Below are 5,001 nucleotides of genomic sequence, written 5' to 3'. Positions count from 1 at the left end.
CTGTTACCAGCCCTACCTCACCCGGTTACCTTTTGTGTTGCCTTTTTCCATTCTCACTGTTTCTGAACAAAACAGTCATTTATTGAGTATTTTTGTCTTATGAAACATGTCTTTGTTTGATCTCTCTCTCACACTATGTGTTGTCTATCACACACACACATCCCCAGCTCAGCTTGTTTCAGACTCCATGCGGCTTGTCATGTATTTCACAGACTGTGAAACATGAAGGATCAGCTGCCATTTAGGACTTGTCTGTCTCTCTGTCTCCGTCTCACACACTCAGTGTGCACACACCTACACACAACACACACACACTCTCTGTTGGCGCTGTCCAGTCCTGTGGAGATGACAGGAGCGTGGGGTCAGAGTGAGCGAGCTCCTTCCTCCGCCTGGGTGTCCTGGGGGTTAATTAACCCTCCTCTCCCAGACTCCAGCAGCTCCATCCTGCTCCAGCAACTCCAGGTGTAAATAAGTTGTGCGAGCCCAAATGGTCTCCTCTGTAACTAGGCTGCTTGCTGGACCTGCCTGCTGGCATCACGCGGGCCCCTCCCAGGTTAGATGACTGTTAGGGCCAGGCGGACAGCGAATGATTGCTAATAAAACATTTGATTGAGAGGAGAACAGAGTGAGAACCATAAACAGGCTGGATTCTGCCCTTTCATTTTGCCATCTCCAGAGAATTGGTTTTGCTGTGCCGCAGAGCGACTCACACACAAGCAGTTAGTTGTCTGCCCTAGGACTGGAATTTAATTTAGTGCGTGTGTGGGTGTGTGTGTGTGTGTGTGTGTGGGGGGGAGTGTGTGTGTGTGTGTGCGTGTGTGTGTACGAGTGTACGAGCACATGTGCAGGTGTAATGTGGTGTGTGTATTTTATACTTTCCTATTTTATAGAAATGAGCCAGGGTTTTTCTAGGTGTGAAATCTCCCGTCCCTATAGGTGCAGCAGTGCTGCTACAGATAAGGAGAGAAAACAATAATTTCATACTGCAGTGGGAAAATTACCATAGAGTTACCAAGATGGCCACTGCAGAGCTGTGAATGCACTGCTGAGCCCTCTGCAATCTCCCCTCATTCTGCTCTTTGTGAGGCAGGTCTGTAGTGATGAGCTATTGTACAGGCTAGTGTTTAGCTACTGTGTTTGACTACAGGATGTGGCTATTCTACTGTAATTTACCAGCATGTTGTGGGCACTTTGTGTTAGATATATTGTATGGTGGTTGTTGACAGTGTCTTGGTAGTGCATATACTGTATGGCTGGTATCACTGGATGGTTGCTGTTGCTGAGTGAAACTGATAGGCTGTTATGCTTACTGGTATGTATTTCTACTACAGTATTCTGCGTGGATGCATGGGACTGATGGGTCTTGTTGGTGTGTGTTGCCAGTGTGTTGGATAAATGTGCATTGCTGGTGTGTGTTTAAGGTGCTCTATGATTGCTGGTGTGTGTTTAAGGTGCTCTATGATTGCTGGGGTGTGTTTAAGGTGCTCTATGATTGCTGGGGTGGGTTTTAAGGTGCCTCTGATGATTGCTGGGGTGTGTTTAAGGTGCTCTATGATTGCTGGGGTGTGGTTTAAGGTGCTCTATGATTGCTGGGGTGTGTTTAAGGTGCTCTATATTGCTGGGGTGTGTTTAAGGTGCTCTATGATTGTGGGGTGGGTTTAGGTGCTCTATGTGATTGCTGGGTGGGTTTAAGGTGGCTCTATGATTGCTGGGGTGGGTTTAAGGTGCTCTATGATGCTGGGGTGTGTTTAAGGTGCTCTATGATTGCTGGGGTGTGTTTAAGGTGCTCTATGATTGCTGGGTGGTGTTTTTAAGGTGCTCTATGATTGTGGGGTGTGTTTAGGTGCTCTATGATTGCGGGGTGTGTGTTAAGGTGCTCTATGATGCTGGGGTTGTTTAAGGTGCTCTATGAATTGCTGGGGTGTTTTAAGGTGCTCTATGATTGTGGTGGTGGGTGTTTAAGGTGCTCTATGATTGCTGGGGTGTGTTTAAGGTGCTCTATGATTGCTGGGGTGTGTTTAAGGTGCTCTATGATTGCTGGGGTGGGTTTAAGGTGCTTTAATGATTGCTGGGTGGTGTTTAAGGTGCTCTATGATTGCTGGGGTTGGGTTTAAGGTGCTCTATGATTGCTGGGGTGGGTTTAAGGTGCTCTATGAATTGTGGGTGTGTGTTAAGGTGCTCTATGATTGCTGGGGTGTGGTTTAAGGTGCTCTATGATTGCTGGGGTGTGTTTAAGGTGCTCTATGATTGCTGGGGTGTGTTTAAGGTGCTCTATGATTGCTGGGGTGTGGTTTAAAGGTGCTCTATGATTGTCTGGGGTGTGTTTAAGGTGTCTATGATTGCTGGGGGTGTGTTTAAGGTGCTGCTCTGATTGTGGGGTGTGTTTAAGGTGTCTATGATTGCTAGGGTGGGTTTAGGTGTCTATGAATTGTGGGTGTTTTTTTAGGTGCTTATGATTGCTGGTGTGTGTTAAGGTGGTCTATGATTGCTGGGGTGGGTTTAAGGTGCTCTATGATTGCTGGGGTGTGTTTAAGGTGCTTATGAGGTGCTGGGGGTGTGGTTTAAGTCTGCTATGATTGCCTGGGGTGGTGTTTAAGGTGCTCTATGATTGCTGGGGTGTGTTTAAGGTGCTCTATGATTTGCTGGGGTGTGTTTAAGGTGCTCTATGATTGCTGGGGTGTGTTTTAAGGTGCTCTATGATTGCTGGGTGTGTTTAAGGTGCTCAATTATGATTGTGGGGTGGGTTTAAGTGCTCTATGATTGCTGGGGTGGGTTTAAGAGTGCTTATGATTGCTGGGGTGGGTTTAAGGTGCTCTATGATTGCTGGTTGGGTTTAAGGTGCTCATGATTGCTGGGGTGGTTTAAGGTGCTCTATGATTGCTGGGTGTTTTAAGGTGCTCTAGATTGCTGGGGTGGGTTTAAGGTGCTCTATGATTGCTGGGGTGTGTTTAAGTGCTCTATGATTGCTGGTGTGTTAAGGTGTCTATGATGCTGGGTGTGTTAAGGTGCTCTATGATTGCTGGGGTGTGTTTAAGGTGCTCTATGATTGTGGTGGGTTTAAGTGCTCTAAGTGATTGCTGGGGTTGTTTAAGGTGCTCTATGATTGCTGGGGTGGGTTTAGGTGCTCTATGTTGGCTGGGGTGGATGGTTTAAGGTGCTCTATGATTAGCTGAGGGTGTGTTTAAGGTGCTCTATGATTGCTGGGGTGGGTATATAGCTTGATACAGTATAAGACCACTATGTTTAATGCTGGTGTATGTTGGTTCTGTGCAGGGTGTATAAAATGCATAATGGGTGTGTTGGGGTAGTTGAGTGTCTTTGGGGGTTATGTATCATCAGTGCGGTGGGGTGTTGGTGTGGTGGGGTATAACACCAGTGTATTGGGGGGTGTGGGGTATATACTGTAATAACACATGGGGTGTGGGGCTGGGGTATGATGAAAGGGTAGAAGCGTATATCAGACTCCAGCCCAGGCAGAACTAATAAAAGGCCAACCATGTTGGAGCTCCTCTGCTTCTGGCAACAGCGCTGCTTTTAACTGCCGCTCTGACAGCAAGATAAAGTGCTCATCCAATTAGAAAAATATTTGGTCACCTACCTACCAATGGAGCTTGGGCTTGTATTTTTCAAGCCATTTGATCCGGAATCCTTGCTATTTATATTGTATGTTTTCCTACCATTGTGTATATACATTTTATTGCACGGCCATGGAATGTCAATGAACCATTTACCATGTAGTAATGTAGTGAATGTTGTCTGTCTCAGTGTGGTTTCTAATGAAGGGTGGGGCTGGAGGCACTGCTACATAGTGTAGGTCTGTGTATTGTATGGTGGTGTGTGGGTTTACATTCTGTTAGGTTTTTGTGTTGGTGTCGGCTATGTTTGGGCTGAGAGGATTTTAGTCATCTCTGTCATTTGTCCGTTTCCTGTGCAGGGCTCTGTACATGTATACTAGTGCTAGTCGCCTTCTCTGCTTAAGAATACTGATGTATTTTTTTCCAGAGTGCATTAAAATTAAATTCTCTCTTGTTGTAAAAAGAGGCACACGTTAAAAATAATTGGATGTGGGAGAGAACAAAGGCTGCCTCTCATTCCCTCCCTGCACACCACAGCTAGGCGTTAATACCAAGCCAGCCGCATTGTTCTGCCGTCTGCAGCCATCCCCCCAGCCAGACACTCGGCGCTGGAGAAGTCACTTTTAATGTCTGATAATCAAGGTGAATTCTCAAAAAGCTGCCATTTTCAAACGATGGTGTATATATTACATGGAGATGGGATTTGAGGAGGGGAGGGGCTCTGCTGGGAGAGAGGCAGAGCCTCGGACATGCACAGTGGAAGAGAGACACCTAATGGCCACGGCAGGAACTGCAGGCAAGTTTTGCTCTGTGCTGGCAATCGATGGAGGAAGGCGGTTGTCAGTTCACTGTCAGTCATGTGTTGTTGTGCTGTGTAATTTGCTTTGTCTGTGGTAGAGTATATGTGTTCCACAAGTTCAGGCTGAACAATAGCTTTCAGTGATTCTTATTTTCTCAAGGAGCCATTCACTAGGAATGTCCTTGTGTCCTCCAAACATTCACGTTTCTATACTCATATACAGACAGAGTATATAGAGATATATTATTAAAGATAGTATGTCCACGTATATGTGTTTATTCGCTTTGCTCAGTAATGGAGATTGCGATGGAGCGTAGCAGGGGAGACTGAGGCAGCCGAGATAGGAGTAGGGGGCTCCATTTCTCTGGTGTGGTGCAGGGGCTCATCTCCCCCCGCCCCCTCTCCCTTCTTTCTTCCCCACGCTGCTCTAAGGTAGGATTATTTCTCCCCCGCTCTGCCGCACCATATATCCCAGGTCCGCAGTTCCCCCTCGCCTCTGTCATTTTTCACGGCGTGTTTTCGTGCGGGTGCAGCATTGCGCGGTGGCACTGTGCCTATGCAATATGTTAAGGAGGTGAATATATGCAGCGTGTAGAATGTAATAAGTGTACATTTATTTTCTGTGGT

This window comes from Salvelinus sp. IW2-2015, linkage group LG10 (genome assembly GCF_002910315.2).
Source record: "Salvelinus sp. IW2-2015 linkage group LG10, ASM291031v2, whole genome shotgun sequence".
Classification (NCBI taxonomy): Eukaryota; Metazoa; Chordata; class Actinopteri; order Salmoniformes; family Salmonidae; genus Salvelinus; species Salvelinus sp. IW2-2015.
This window is presented reverse-complemented; position numbering follows the sequence as displayed.